General features: G+C 37.5%; 1 protein-coding gene across 8 annotated transcripts in view; it reads right to left on the reverse strand.

The window, feature by feature from the left end:
- Window positions 1-15,460, reverse strand: part of HAPLN1 (hyaluronan and proteoglycan link protein 1) — a 62,237-nt gene extending 46,777 nt beyond the window's left edge. For 2 of the 8 annotated variants that reach the window (XM_068666799.1, XM_068666794.1), the window contains exon 1: window positions 15,340-15,460. The gene's annotated coding sequence lies outside the window, so the exon portion shown is untranslated. Of the gene's footprint in view, window positions 1-14,973; window positions 15,313-15,339 lie in introns of those variants that run through there. The other 6 variants (XM_068666791.1, XM_068666790.1, XM_068666797.1 and 3 more) reach the window with 6 other exon arrangements.
- Window positions 15,461-16,601: the final 1,141 nt, after the last annotated feature.

The raw sequence follows: 16,601 nt of genomic DNA on the forward strand, positions 1-16,601 counted from the left end.
CTCACCTCCATCTTAAGCACTCTCCTTTCTTGTGTTTACTTGGTATGAAAATAGAGAAGAAAATCTAATTATATATAATTGCTTAGAATATTTAGAAATAGATCCTCTGGGTTCCTCTGGGTGTTCTAAAACATATAGAACAACACTACTACCTGGAGGGGGAAAAAAAAGTAACAAACAAACAAACAAAAAAAACTAAAAAATCACCCCTAAATTACCATCAATAAAAAGCAACCTAAAGTAAATCTTGCTAACTTGTATCAAAGTATTTGAGACTGCTAATTTTCAATATTTGACATGTACGAAGAAAAAGGCAGTAGTATATATATAGGCACAGATTCCATTTTGCTGGCCATCAGAAAAAAAGCAAAAGGGATCTAACTTTTGGGGGCTGGCAAAACAGAGCAGTGGATATTGTCAAAGAAAGATATTGTTTGGTTTTTAGCATGCAGGAGGAATAGTTAAGCAAAATTGCCTCTACTTATTGGTCAGTGAAGCAAAGGTTATTGGTTTCACAAGTCATCCTCAGCTTACTGCAGTGATATAATACAAATTCAGTAAACATTTTCAGCAGTGCAAGTTGGCTAAGGTGGTAGGATGACCTGAAACTGTTTTCTGGCAAAGCAATCCTTGCTGGTCTGTTACGTTGTCTCACAGTGGCTCTGTACAGTATCTCTAAGCAGTATACAGGATGCAGTCATTGCACAGATGCTATAAAGGGAGTTTGTTGCCATCTGTATGTATTGAAGTATTCAGGGTTCTCTGCACACTGGAGATGTACAGCCAAGAAAAAGCTATATGATTCCCCTTTCCTTCAAAACTGCTGTGTTCCAGAACATAAGTTTTTATTTAAAAATAAAAAAAATACAAAAATCATTTAAACTTCCTCTCCACTTTTGCAAAATGAGTTAATGCTGCTTGCCATCTCTGTAATGCCATTTAAGATGTAGCAATGAAAAGAGATTTGTAAGACATAAGTATTACTTTCATAGCTGTGAATAAAACCTTTATAATATGAGCTTGTGCTAAGCATCTCGATGGTTCCTGCCTGAATCTGATAGGGTATGCATTATATCTGCCCACAGTGGGGACAGTCCATCTTGGCTTTCCTGAAACCCCAAGGTCATAAATGTCCTCCCACAGATGCTAAAACCCAACAACCTGGTATAATATGTTATCACATATAACTTAAATTGTATGGAATCCCTGACATCTTCTGGCCCATTAAATACTCAGTTTAAAATCATAGAATCATACAATCACAGAATGGTTTGGGTTGGAAGGGATCTTAAAGACCACCTAGTTCCAGTGCCCTGCCATGGGATGCCTCCCAGCAGCCCAGGCTGCCCCCAGCCCCATCCAGCCTGGCCTTGGGCACTGCCAGGGATGGGGCAGCCACAGCTCCTCTGGGCAGCCTGGGCCTGGGACTCACCACACTCTGAGTGAAGAATATCCTCCTGACATCTAATGTAACTCTCCCTTCTTTTATTTTGAAGCCATTCCCCCTTATTATTCCCTACACTCCCTGACAAAGAGTCCTTCCCCAGCTTTTCCGCACACCCCTTTAGGCACTGGAAGGACCCTATAAGGTTTCCCCGGAGCCTTCTCTTCTCCAAGCTGAAAGACTCCAACTCCCTCAGCCTGTCTTCTCAAAGAGAGGTGCTCCAGTCCTCTGATCATCCTCATGGCCTTACTCTGGACTTTCTCTAACAGGCCTCTGACCTTCCTTTGCTAGGGACCCCAGAGCTAAATGCAGACTCCAGTTGGGGTCTCATGAGAGCAGAGCAGAGGGTAACAATCCCCACCCTTGCCCCACTGCCCACGCTGCTGTTGATGCAGCCCAGGGTACGGGTAGCTTTCTGGGCTGCAGCCACAATTAGCCACTCTTTGACAATTTAACAGAGAAGATCATGTGCTCTGGTAACTCAATCCTTCCTTCACCACTTGCAAGAATAAAACTGTTAGGACAATAGCAATATATCATCTAACCTAAGGTGCTAGTACTGAATACAAGACACTGACATGACAGATGATGTTTATGGCCAGCAAATTGAATGATTTTACCTGCTTTGAATATGCAGTAAGGAACAGAAAAATGTTCTCCCCATTCTGTCTATGAATTTACAAATTAATCATTCCAGAAGATATATATACTTTAAAGGGAGGATGAATTCATAAAGTAAAAAGGAATATTATTGGTCTGTGAGTCAATGAGCCAGAAGACATTAGCATATGCAATCTTTACTGTAATTATTTAACATTTTTCAGGACACTGTATTAACCTTTGGAAAAGTAAGCAATGGAAAGTTGCATGGCTAGTTTCAACAAAGTATGAGCCAGAAGTGCCCTTTTTGCCTTCTTTACATGGAACAATAATCTCATTGCTCAAAGCACTTTTACTAGATTTTTAGTTGCATTCTACTTTGTGTCGATGTTTATATCTTTGCAAAATGAAGACAATTTATCTTAAGGTGAATAATGGGGGTTCCCTTGCATTGGAAGACCTGCACAAATGTCCATATTTGGCAGCACATAATTCTTACTACTATATATATTTTTACAGTTTTAACTTTGATCACTAAAATGTGTATAGATTTACATGGAATCATATAATCATTTAAAAAGACCCATAAGATCATCATATACAATGGAGAGTAGGAGACTAGCTGGATGAATTTTGTTGTTGTTGTTCAGTTGCTTTTTTTGTTTGTTTGTTTGTTTGTTTTTGTTTTGTTTTGTTTGGTTTTGTTTGGTTTGGTTGGTTGGTTGAGTTTGGTTATTTTATTTTTTTTCTTTTTTCTCTACCCATATCTCTGTTTAGTTCAGTTTTTTTTGTTGTTTGTTTGTTTTTGTTTTGTTTTGTTTTGTTTTTTTTCCTAGAAGCAAAGCAAAATGTCTAGAAACAAAACAAAGAGGATGACTTTTTTTTTTTTTTTTTTTTTTAATTGTGTAATTTCCCCTGCTGCCTGGCTGTCTAAATTATTTTCTGTACCTACATTCCCATTTGCATGTCCTTACTTTCTTGTAGTCTTTAATATGCAGCTATCTCTTCTTTATTTGGAATAATAGCTATCTGCTGAACTGGAGAAGATGGTAGCCCCAAGCAGTATCAGTGCTGAGAACTATTCCAGCTTCTAGAGAAATTGCTGCTTTGGGCTCAGTCAGTAGCTTGCTATCATTCAGTGTTGCACAAAGGCTCATAAACCTCTTTGGAATCATGAATTTAATATAAAGCCAACTGTGTGATATCAACTGAGCAACAATTCATGATGTTATGTACTCTCCATGCACTTTCTCTGCTGTGCCTTCATTGCAGTCCCACCCTAAACCACTGGTGATGGCCAGGATTAGGCTGGCTTGCATGAAGACATGTATATACTTTCTGTGATACTGTCAAAAGAAGAAATCATACAGCACTGAGCCTGATGCAGCAATATGCCTTGCTTGACTGAACTGGTTGCACAGTCACATTTTGTAGGTGGCTCTATACCACTACCAGATAAACTCATCAGGTTACCCACATGAATTTAAAATATCCCTGTGAAAAAGGTAAGCTTTATCATCCCATTTTTATAGACAGAGAAATGAAGTGCTAAGAAGATCCCAATTTATTCAAGGTCACTAAGGAATTTAAATGAGCGGAAAATGAAACTATGTTTGTCAAGCGGCAGTAAAATATCTTTACAGTAAAAAGTTTTAACTACCCAATAATTTTTTCTTGCCCATTGCAATTAATAAATAATTAAAAGATGACAATTAAGATCTATTTTCAGATGCCCCAATCTGAAAGTGATACTGTGTCATATTCTCACTGCTAGCGCAGCACCCACAGTTCTCCCTTACACAGAAAGAAGTTAAGATAACGATTCCCTGTAAACCCTCTGTGGGCACTCCATTGAGCACTGAGAAATTCCCAGTCTCAGTGGCAGGGAGTTATAAGCAGTAAGGTGCTGGTCTTCAGATTTTCAGTAAACTTGCCTGACTAGTAATCATAATATAATTCCTGTAAGAGTGAAATGATTAACTATATTAGAAAGATACAGCAGGCACAAATTTATCCCAAATGGTCTATTTTGTGCCTGTGAACCTTCAGCTATCCTCTTCTGTTATTTTATTTCAGGAGGAAGAAAGTAAAGGTCAGAATCATGGACAAATCTGCTGGTTCATTCCTCACTATCCAAGCAATGCACTACTTGAATATATTTGAAGTCATTTTTGAGATTAAAGATAACACTTCAAAAGGCTCTTTGAGCACTGAATCAGCCTTGAAGTACCCATAGCTTCCTGAGTCAATCTAGAGATGCTGATCAGTTTAATGCTAGAGAATTGCATTAAAGGTCAAATCCAAGACCAATTAATGGCTGCATGATAGGAAACTGAAGAGTCAACTGAGAAACATAATGCAAATAAGCATCATGCTTTCTGTATGTTGCCTTTCTTTGCTTCCTTCTCTAGATTCAGCTAACCAGGGTTGTTCAGCATTTGACAGCAGTAGCTAATATGTTGAGAAGGGGATAGCTTCTTCTTCACATCCCTCTATTCTTTGAGGAAAAGCAATACTGCATTTTTTTGGATTCTTTTACTTGTTCTTTCTCTTTATGTTTGCCTTCCTTCCTCTTTCCTTGAATAACACCTGAAAATGATGCTAGAGTGGAAGTTTGGCATCATTTTGTAGTATCTTGTCCTCCTTTAATCTTGGGGTTTTGTATATCTAAACAGCCATGAAGGAACACATAGCTCATTTTTGCTAAAGTCTCTCATCTCTTCAACACCATAAGTACACATGATACACAAGCAAATATGAGTTTGAGTGTAAAAGTGCAAATCATGTAATCACAGAATAGCTGGGGCCTATGGAAACTGTCCAGTCTAACACCTCAGTCCAATCTCTCCAAGGATGGAGACACCATAACCTCTCTGGGTAACCTGAACCTGTTTCAGTGTTCATTTAATCTTAAAGTCTTTCTTACATTTAAACAGAATTTCTTATACGTTACTGTGGGCTCATTGCCTCCTGTTGCTGTCATTGGGCACTACTGAGATATGAATGCCCCTTTCAACCTTATTGAGCCAAGAGATAAAAAGTATTCTTAGACTGAACCATGTGGTTAGGGCTCACTAATTTACTTCTGCAGTTGATATATTCAAGTTTTCCATTGTAAGCACAAAAGACAAAGAAGGTTTTCTTAGTATAAATCAAGACTCTTACCTAATATGATTACTTTAAAGCTGATGATCTATTAAAACAAACCCAGAAAATATTATGAGATTTGCCAGAATTTTATGCTGTGCTTTCTATTGCACATGCCATGTTTAAGCTTCCATGACAGGGAAATATGAACTAAATTCTCCTGAACGTAAATCCATGTAGATTTCCTTAGTGCTACATTTTCCTTACTGAAGTCTGGGAAGAGCTTATGGACCCATAAAGAACCAAAACTGCATTTGAATTTATTTATTTTTCAAGTCTGTATGACAGTGTCCCTTTCTAAAAAGAAGATGTGCATCCTCAGTTGTAGGTGTTGACTGACAGAGTCTTTAATTTGTCCTTTTGTTCATACTTATTTGCACATTGCACAGTAACTGAATTTGCCAAAATTTAACTGCAAAAGAAGCATATTCTTGCTTCTGCTTCTCCTGTGGACTACAAAGACTATAAATTCCCTTGAAGCAGACGGAATGGGACTGGGACTCCATTGCCAAAAAGACCATTGCCAAAGGCAGCTTAGAAGACAAAAAGCCAACATTTATTGAACCAAGTCTATTGATCCTCAATTTCTAATTACATTGGGTCACTGTTTAAGGCATAATCAAGCCTGATATAAGAAATATGTTAAATTGTCTGGTGTCAAAGGAATTCCTAAGATTGTCCATTGGAGACCCTAATCTTCTCTTTAGATATATTTGATAGGGTGCCCTCCAACATGTTGGCCCCATTATAACACTGCACCTGTAAGATTCTATTTAACTTTCATGTGAGAAACTCAATATAAACTGGGCAGTTGGCACTGATATAAAAAATAATAATAATAATAAAAAAAGCATAAAAGCTGTAAATCATAGTTCAATGGCAGTTTCTGGAGTAATAAAAAATAAATAAAAATGAATCAATGAATATCACTGTCTGCAGAATGAAGGTTGTTTTCAGAGATGACTATTCTGCAGACTGTGAGTCACAGAAATAAATATAGATTTGCTCAAACTAATAATCAGCTAGAAATAAAGTCGTATTTTCCCAATATGACATCAAGAGAAGGCTGAAGTCCAAACAAATGAATTGCAGTAATTCAGTAATGGTGCATTCCTGAACCAACATTCCTCAGACAAAGTAATAGAATCTGCATCAATCACCAGATGCGACAAAAATAAGTTGCCCTCACAGCATGATTTGACAGGATCTGTCTTCTGCTCTGGAAATATATACTTTCTCTTGACATTTACAGTGTTTTCCATAAATGTGGTAGCTTTAATTTTCTGATATGCAACCTTTATTTCTTGACTATGTGCCATCCAAATGACTTTATCTCATAATTCTTTGCATATTTTTTGCTGCTTGACAGTTCCTGAAACACAGTAAATCTGAAAGTTTCTATCAACTTGATACTCAAAGTACTGTGATATGCACTGTTGAGAATACCTTCTTTTGTCTCCACTATATTTAAGGACAAATTGATCTCTTCATGAGCCACAAACTATCAAAACTCGTTAACCTCTTTCAGTTTTGTTAAATATTCTTTTGCAAGTTCAGATGCTGAACCAAAACATAACTTTCAAAAATATTTCTCCCAAATAAAACTGTCTTTCAGTCAATATGTAGAGAAGTTGTCCAACAGAGAACAACAGGAAGCCACTTCCTTCAACCTTCTATCCATTTTGTCCAGCCTGCTACTGAAAACTGAAACAGCTTCACAGGGTTCCCAGATAACTTATGCCTGAGCTTTCTAATCTTTACTTTCAGAGATCTCTTTCCCTGGCCTTACTTCTTGCAATATGCACCCATTACTTTTCTGTGCTATAGACATAGAAAACAGACTATGCAGCACCTCTTACTTATGATTCGAAGACTTCTGAAGGCTTTCCTTCAGTGTATTCACCTTTAGTCTAGGCTTCAGTAGTTGCAGATTTTTAGTTATTTATTCCAAGGTTTTTTTTGTTTGTTTTTCCCCTAAACTATCATGTTTGTAATTTTTATTTACCTTAGGACTTTCTTTAGCTGGTCTCTACAGCTCTGAAAATACCGTGCTTGACACTATGAACAAGCTCAAATGAGACCTAAAGCTTTACTGAGCCTTGTACATTGTTTTCTTTCTGTCTTAGTTTACCATACAGTATTTATTGAAAAGTTTTTTGTTTTTGTTTTCTCCAGTTTGGCAAGAACATGATAACTTCAAAGCATAGCTCCCAAAATACATTAAGGTCTCCCAGTTTTATGTTGTCTAAAAACTTAAGCATCTTTTCTATTCCATTGTTCAAGTTACTAACAAAAATACAAAAGAGTACCAAATTTGACTAGCTATGGCAAAATCCCACTTTAGATGTGCTTCTGCTTTTACATTGAGCTATGGATTTCCTAACCAGTTTTGAAAACATGCTACACAAGTTCTATCAAGACAACACCTTCCTAGCTTCCTCATGTAGGTGTCATACATGCCACTATTGTTCTCCCATCCTACTGGGGAATGCCCTATTGGACTTGAAAATTTTTCTTGTTGTCTGATTTGATCAGAGTGAAACATAAATTAAAACACAGATGCAGTCAGATATGGAGATTATTTTTGAAAAATCTAATAGCTGTACGCTTGTCTTAGCTGATCATGGGGTTAATAGAAAGAAATGTCTGGAAACTAGATGCAACAACCCATTCATTGTCTGAACAACCAGACACTGATATTAAGGAGAACCACCCAGGCACACTGACAAATGTTTTACAATACTTTTGATCTACTCTGAGAGATTCTTGATATAAAATTACATTATTTTTTTTTCCTGCTAGATTTCCCAGGAGTCATCATAGTGTTGTGTGATTTATTTATTTATTTATTTTATTTGCACTGCACCTTTTGCTCTTGTACATACATTCAGCTTCTGCTTGTTCTTCTCTACTTTTTATATGTTACATTTTTAGAATGGGACCAGCATGTCACACATCTGGAATACAACTGTTTTTTCTCTGGCACATGATTTACAGGCTCAAAGGAACTGTGTTGAAAGACACATAAGCCCTGCAGCATCCAAGTGTTTCTATCCATCTCCTACTATATCCACCCATATGTGTGGGGCATAAAGGGACATATCACCCCTGCCACGCTGGGCACTAGCCACTTGGTGAATGACTCTGAATGTGCTGATTCTTGCCCTGGCATTCAGAGGTGTTTCTAGTCTTTAACAAAAGCTAAACCTAGTCTGTTGGCTTCTGTGTCCTTTTTTTTTTTTTTTTCTTCATTTTTAACTACTTTTCAGAAAATAGATCTGCAGCCATATTACAATGCTTTATCAGGAATGTTATTCAATATTTAAGAGTAAAATCATAGTTCTCTGTGGTTATGTTTATCAATTATAATAGCCAGATTATCATACTCTCTAGTCACAGTTTTAGCTGGGCAAAATATGGAAAATGTTTGAAACATCAACATCTTTAGTGTCCTACCAGTTCCTGGCTCACAGAGATGACCGTTTAGTCCCCCAAATGCAGTATGACATGATACATGTGACCAGACATCCAACCACATGTACTACCAGATAAATACACATCACTTCACAAATAAAACATTTATTTCAGTAACCAGGTAAGCTACTGAAAATGTGTTCTAATTAAAAATAAAAATAAATAAAATCAACTACATAAAGCAAGGTCTCCACAGCAACAACAAAAATCTGCCTGCCTGTTTGACTTGCTAGCAAAAGCTGAATCTTACTTTCTACACTTATTTCAGAACTATATAATCAAAGCTATTAAAGAAACAAGTTACAAAAACTTGGCAAAATTTGACATTTTGTTTCAGACATCTGGAAATCCTGAAAAATTTTTTAGCTGAAAATAAAAAATACATTCATTGGTTTGTATTATCCATGAAATTAAAAGCATGGAGTTTCATTACTGCATGTACTGCATCTTGGGTGTGGGAAAATGGGAGCAAATTACCTCAGGCCATAAGCAGTGTGTATCAGAAGGTGGCAGCACCATTATGGCCTGATGCATTTGCAACACACAAACATCACCGCCATTTCAATAAAAGAACCAACTACTGCACCTCCTGTAACTTTAGTTTTTTTTTTCTCTGACACACTTCTTGTAAATCTCTTGGTTGGGACCAACATTATAATGTTTTCACCAGTATTACAAAATAGGAAAACTTGCAATGTGTTTTTTCCTGGTATAGTCGGTATTTTTGTATATGATTCAGAGCTGAGTTTTTCTTCTGTTTGAAAATATGTTTATGGAAAAAAACAACCTGCATAGATATTTTGGGTGTGGCATGTAGTTTCTTAAATAGATAAATAGATAAACAGTCATTCAGTTCCAAATAGAGAGTTTGGGAAGTTATTTTAGTAATGAAAAGTCTTTTCCTATATTAAACTTGCACTTCCTTAATACAAAGATGCCACAGGTGCAGGTCTTGATTTCTCCACTCTTTTTAAATGTGCTCTATTTTACTTAAACAAACACTCTACTGACATCAGTGTGAGAGTTATGTCTAAGATAAATACATTTTCAGGTTAGGGTTTTATATACTGCTTTTTGACCATCTGTGTGAGAAATTATGGATGCCATTCTGGAAATACATGAATAGTTTTATTCACTGAGCCAGTTTCTGCTGATTTCAGTAAATTACTAATGTAAAGTAGCTTATATATTGTTTTGCAGGGCAGAATCTAACAGCAAAGTGGTATTGTACTATGGCTTGTGTATATGATCTTCTAAAACACAAGTGCCAAGCACTGATAGCCACTAACTAGTGGAACAATGAATCACCAGTTTTAAAACAATGGAGGATAATAGTCCGTATGCTAAATACTACAAATCACCAGCAGTTTGCCATTTAACATCATTGATTTTCAACGATCAGGCTCCAAAAAAATGGTACCTTATGTTAACTACCATGACATAAGCAGTTTAAATTAACATGATATACCATAACAACAAAACAAAAACAAACAAACAAACAAACAAAAAGCTTAAAACATCTACTTGTGAAAGACCAAAAGTGATTAAAGCCAAATTTGAACTACTCTAAGTAACTCTTCCTTCTTTTCCCTCAGGAATATTTTGAAGTATTTGTTTTCTGCTACTTAGATTTCTGTCAAACACATTTCGTGTCTAACCTGTCTCTATTGCCCATATGTTCCTTGTAGACTGTAAGCATTTAAAGTAATTAGAAAAATTTATTAATGGAAAGCTGTCTCAAGATAATGGTCTTCTGGTGCTAGACAAATGCCAAGATGACATTTTTTGAGGCAAGAGACATCTATCCAGCCACATTCTTCTGGTGTCATGACTTCATTTCTGTTATGCCAGACAATTAATGATGTATATTCTGCCATAACATCTGATATGCCCTGCTCTGGGAAGTGGCAGTGATTCTGTGTGCTGGAGGCTCTAGTGGAAAGCTTTGTTCTGGGAGAGATTCTGCAGCTTTACAAAGGCTCTCAGCAATGCCGTTTGGGCTTGATTCCCCTCAGCAGCTCCTGTGATTCACCATACCATGTCAGGCAGAGTTAAAACAAAAGATAGCTACCCTAAAAAACATGGCATCAAATCAACTAGCCTTTTTGCTGCTGTGGAATTTTACCTTCCTTTCATTTGTAAGCTTTGTCTGACTAGTGGAAAGGCAGAGCTCCTGCTCACTTTAGCCATTAACTCATGCATCATGCTAACAACCTCCTAAGGAAATATCTCGTGTAACTCCTGAGAAAAGTTTTTGAAGTAGTCAGTGGAGTCTTCAGACAGAATATAGCTCTGAGATTTCTTAATGCGTATTTTAAGTGTTTGTTTTCACAGCCATTGATCATGTTCAAGATTTCCACTCTGTAGTACTAATTAAAAGGAAACAAACAACAACAAAAGTGCACTTTCAAAGCTAAATGAATGAGAAGAACATGGAAATCCTTTGTTCTGCTGAGCACGGTGTTCTCATTTGATTTACTCTTCAGACAGTGATGAGAATAAGTGGGGAGCGAAGCACAGGGAACTTGATTTTGCCAACTATTTTAAGGTCTACAGTAATGTAGCTATTGGGGCACTTCAATAATAGAACCATAGATCTGTTTTAGGTGCCTTGGAGATGACTGCAGTGGGAGCTGTGATAATGGTGAAGTTTCAAAAAAGCATATAAGGAGGGAGCAGGTAAGCTCGTCACATAGCATGAACAGATACAAAATACATCCAGGTCTATGTATGTCTGCTTAAAATCATGTAGTTTCATTGGATTCTTTAGAGCTATGAGAATTGACAGCACCTTAACACCTACTACTGAATAAACAGTGCAGTGCACTGCAAACCAACTTTCCTTTCTCTAATGAAGAGAAAGGATAGTCCAAGAGATAAGTGTCTGAGAGGTCTGAAGAAGGTGGAGGTAGATGACATGCACAGAAAAAGGAGATGAAGAGGGTTTATAACCTTTCATCAGCCATCAGAAATAATTTGACATTTTCTTTTTCCATATCTATTCTTGACAAAATATCCAGAGACAAAACAAAAGGGGGCTTAACAACAGCACATCCTACATGCTAAAGGACTTTTGGAAAGAGGTTTGAAATCCTTATTGCAAAACATGGATTCTTCTGCCACAATATTTGTGGGGAAAAAAAAAAAGAAAAAAAACAAACAAACAACTATTTACTTTCTTCAGTAACAGCTCAGTATGTCAGGCTAAGTGTTAATTTGTTACTGAATGATTTAACAACTCCTTGTAAACAGATATTAGTGACAAATTACGTTAAATAAAAGCTGAACTGTGTTTTAGCAGATCTAATATGCATTTTAAAAAAGTAGAAAGAACCTCCCTTAAAAATATATTTTAAAAAATAAAAAAAATTAGCTGACAGTTTTTAATGGTAAAAACGAAAAAAAAAACTAACCACTTCGAGTTAAATTGCACGTGGACTAGCTACAGATGTTCAGAATTGAAGAAAATTATCTGGAAAGAGTATTCGCAATATCCAGTAGGTGGCAGACAGTGACTGTGTTTAGGTCATCTTATCTCCACAAAACCTCCCATTCATAGAGCAGATAAAGAACTGCATTATTAATTTATACCACCGCATCCACTCTACACCTAATATTTGTTTAGCCAGCTGTTTCCTCTAATCCTCCTTAAACGCTATTGATTGAAATCCTAAGTATATTCAGACTTTTTTTTTTTTACCCCAAAGAACATTTTGTTACCTACGTATTACAAGCTACCTTTTCAAGTGAAGTACTGTACGCTACAGTTACTAACAGCAGAGACAGAATGTCTAATACTTCCTCACAAGCAACAGAAGCAGCTTGTAATATGAAAATGATTCCCTCCACCCCGACCTCAAAAAAAAAAAAAAAAGTACTGTTCATTTTCAGGGAGTTTTAAGTAGTGAAATACACTGTCAGGTTTACAATGAAACATAGAAATGCACGGTATTCCAACTTCCAAGAGTAGCTTAACCACTGCTTTAGTGCAAAGGCATATGAAAAGCTGAAAATACTAATTTCAAGTCTCACTCTTTAATCCTTGCACTGATTTGGCAAACTTTCAGTACATTTAAATATAAACAATTACAAACTCACTCTTCCTTTGAAGATCTCAAAGAACTTTTTAAGCTTGGTCAATATTATTTCCTGATTTTTATTGGGAGGCCAGGAGGTTAAGTGACTTGATTAAGTAAATATCGATACCAGTTCTTTGGTTCCAGACTGTGACCAACGGTGGACAATGACATTTCATTTAGTCATATTTCAGAATAAAATCAGAAAGACTGGGGAGCTTTCAATGCAGTAGAAAATGCTTTTCTTACCCTGTCACAAATCGTAAAAACAAAGATGCACTGCAGCATGCTACAGGAACGTGACACTCTTTTCTGAAACCTCTCTCACACAACCTCAAGCCTTAGTACTACTACATATTTTGTTTTATTTTATTTTGTTTTATTTAGAAGTTGTTAGTTGTTTTAACCATGCTGGCTGAAAATGAGAGGAAACCAAACCTGTGAGGTTTATAATGAATGGATGCTTTGCTGTGAATTACACTGTCAGTCATGTCTCTGAATAGGACATTGCTATAGATAATACTTTTTCTCATAATGACATGGATTTTTTTTCTCTTCTCCATTAGCATCTGCTTAGAGATTCAGGGATCTTATTAGGAAGACAAGCAGTTTGGCACATTTTCAGAACATATCGGGAGTGTCTTGATTATTACCTCGACATTTTTATTATTCAACTTGAAAAAGCTGCTCTCTCCAAAATTATTTTTTCCCTTTTGCTTTAACTGCTGTGTTCAAAAGTATTACAGATTAATCTTTTTCTTTCTTTCTGTTCCTTCCTGCTTTTTTTTTTTTTTTTTTTTTTTTTTTTTCCATTTTCCCTCTTTGCTTGCTGATAACTTTAATACAGGTAAGTATATACAGATTGGAGTCTCAGCTAATGCATTCAGAGCAACTCCACTTAGCTATGCTCTACAGGAGTTGAAGATCTGCGTCCATTAGATATGAAAAACCAAGGAAGCATGAGCTGTCTCTTTGTAGCACAAGGATTTGGCATTCTGCATGACACTCCTTGGCATGAGACTGCTGACTCCCGGTTCTCACTTCATAGGAGCTGATAATAATTTTCCTGTTTATGATGCATTTCTCCACGTGCTGGAAATGCTCACTCTCTAGAAAGTGTTTATTGAGAGGGTGTGTATCCATAGTTACACAGACGCACTACACCTCTGTTTTCAAGTGCCACATCATACATATTCTTAACAACATTTTCCTAACAAAACAATGGGTTTCTTTCCACACAGGCACTAAAACAGTCTTGCTAATCATTAATACAATGTCATCACTGTCAATAATCCACAGGACTCTCTTGCACACATTGCCAGGTTCCCAGAGCCTCCTGCAGGAGTTTTATCAGTTTTATGACATCACACAGCAACATTTGGGAATATTTTCTCTCCTGAAAGATCCAGGCAGTAGTTAGTCACCCTTACTAATGACACACAAATAGTAATAAACCCCCTCAATTCAAACTTGCAAATGCTTTCCAACCCTTTGCGTCTAAACTTGACGCACAAGCCATTTTGCTATGACAAACAGTCTGCATGACACCTTTATAGGTATTTGACCGAAAAGCAAATAAACACGCAGTAAGATGATACAGTTATCATAGTGATGTCCAGCTAACATGTTCAAAATGCTCTGCCATCTAACTGTCTCAGAGGGTAGAGGTGATACAGAAACCTGTGCCAAATGTTGTTCAGGCTTTCTCTGACAAGAAACAGAAAAAAATATGACATCAGGATATAATATATCTTGTCTTATCAAAATCTTTTTTCTTTCCAACTGGATGGTCTGTATTTTATAGAAATCCAGTTTCAGCCCTTGAAATTCTTGCTCAGTCTAACGTCCTCCTTTTCTTATGCCCTAAAAACTTCTAAAAACATCTAACTGGGTGGAGAAATCTTTCAAGAAAGACAAATCTCTGAGAAATGTATAATCCCATAGGAGGAAGCTGGAGACCAGAGGTATACAACTTTTCTATTTCAGTCTGAATCTGCAGTTGCAACATGATCTCTTCTTTGGTAACAACTGAGTACTTAAAAGCATCAAATTTAGCCAGTTTCAATCCGTCTTTCGCCCTCTCCCCCCACCTTAGCTGCTAAATTAGATCACTTGAAAATCCTTTCAGTACAGCCCTGCAGCTGATGCTACAGCCGTTGCTCACTGCATCCCCATCCGACTTAAAGCAATAAAGGAGTAAAAAGCTTCCCAAAAGTTCGATAGTTTCTTTACCTTGCACAGAGCTCCTGAGTTAAGATGCTCTCAGAACTCTCCAACAGTTTGAAAGAGAGGACAGCGAAGTGCAGAAAAAGTTTATGGTGCTCACCTTAAGTTAGCGTGTGAGTGTGTGTGCCTATGTCCCGACTGTCTCTCTGTGGCTCTGGGTGGCAGAGGACCTGATTCAGAGAAGAGAGAGCCACTTTCTCACCGAGAGGAAAAGAAAAGCAACACGTCATAAGTTAAGTACGCCTCCAAGATGTCTTAATTACAGCTCGACGTGCTTTCCATTCAGACCCCAGGAATGAGAGAAAAAAACAACCCCACACACGCGGTCTCTCTCTCTCTCTCTCTCTCTCTCTCTCTCTCACTCTCACTCACAGAGCGTCCCAGCACGCTGTCTTGTCCCTCCAGGTCCCTGCCCCGACGTCCTTGCCCCTTAGCTCCTGCCCTCCCAGATCTGCACCTAAAAAAGCCTCTGGCACCGCACACAAGTCCTGAGCTAAAAAAAAAAAAAAAAAAAAAAAAAAAAAAAAAGTTAGAGAAAAGTTATTAGTGGTGCTTCTCGTGAAGGGATCATTGAATTTAGGGTGTGTGACACCCTGAGAAACGTGATACTTCTGACCACTTGCCTCTGCTCATTTCCAGCCTCCCCGCTCAGTGTTTGCCCCCACCCTGCCATTACCTCCGGGGGTGGGAACGTGCTTTCAGACAGGGAGAAAGTGATGCGTGAAAGGCGGGGGTGTGCAGGGGTGGAAACAGCTGGACCTAACAGGATCCCGTTGTGTTTTTGTTTTACCCCCAACTTCCAATTGAATTATTAATCCAGAAAACAAGTCCTGCTTCTCTCATTACACCCCAAATACGGAACACGCCTTGCTCACGTTGCTGGCACCACATGACCCTAAAGTCAGGAGACTGATGGCCCCAAGTCTTTACATTCAAATTTCTAAATCCCTCCTTGGGCCAAATTGTCCCTCCAGCAGCAGAAATCTCTGGATTGTGGTGCATTTCACATAAGGAAAAAAAAAAAACAACTCCCTGAAAAAGTCTAAAATCTGCACAATATTTGGCTTTAACCCCCTAAATCCAATGGCACATAAGGCATACACGTGAAAGTTTGCATCTTAAAACTGCAGACAAAATGTGTTGCATTTGATTTATCTCCAAACATTACCATTATTTAAAATAAATAAATAAATAAATAAATAAATAAATATAAAAAAAAAGGAAATAAAAAAGCCCAGTGTTGATGATGTAGTACAGCTTGGCAAATTGGGGCACAAATAATATTATCTATGTTAAAGCAAAGGTAGCTGTTTTTCCTTCACTTGGGAAAGAAAATAAAATAAAAAATAAAAAAAGCCACAGTTCTTGATGCCTGATCTGCCATCAGCAGTAGGAAATGTATGCCCATTTCCTCGACCTCTAAATTCTGTTAAATTAGAGAACACGGGTAACCCAGGCAACTTGGTCTTGCAGATTCATTTCAACGCTCTGCCCACCTCTTTTCTCAAGAGCTAAATGGAAGAGTGTAACCGTGTGTCAGCCTGGACCCTGCTAAGCTTTTATCATTTCCATGTATTAAAGTCTCAGGCTGCACCACCAACACAGATGGCAGCTCATCTGCCCTCCTCACTCTG

The sequence above is a fragment of the Anas acuta genome, chromosome Z (genome assembly GCF_963932015.1).
Source record: "Anas acuta chromosome Z, bAnaAcu1.1, whole genome shotgun sequence".
NCBI classification, from domain to species: Eukaryota; Metazoa; Chordata; class Aves; order Anseriformes; family Anatidae; genus Anas; species Anas acuta.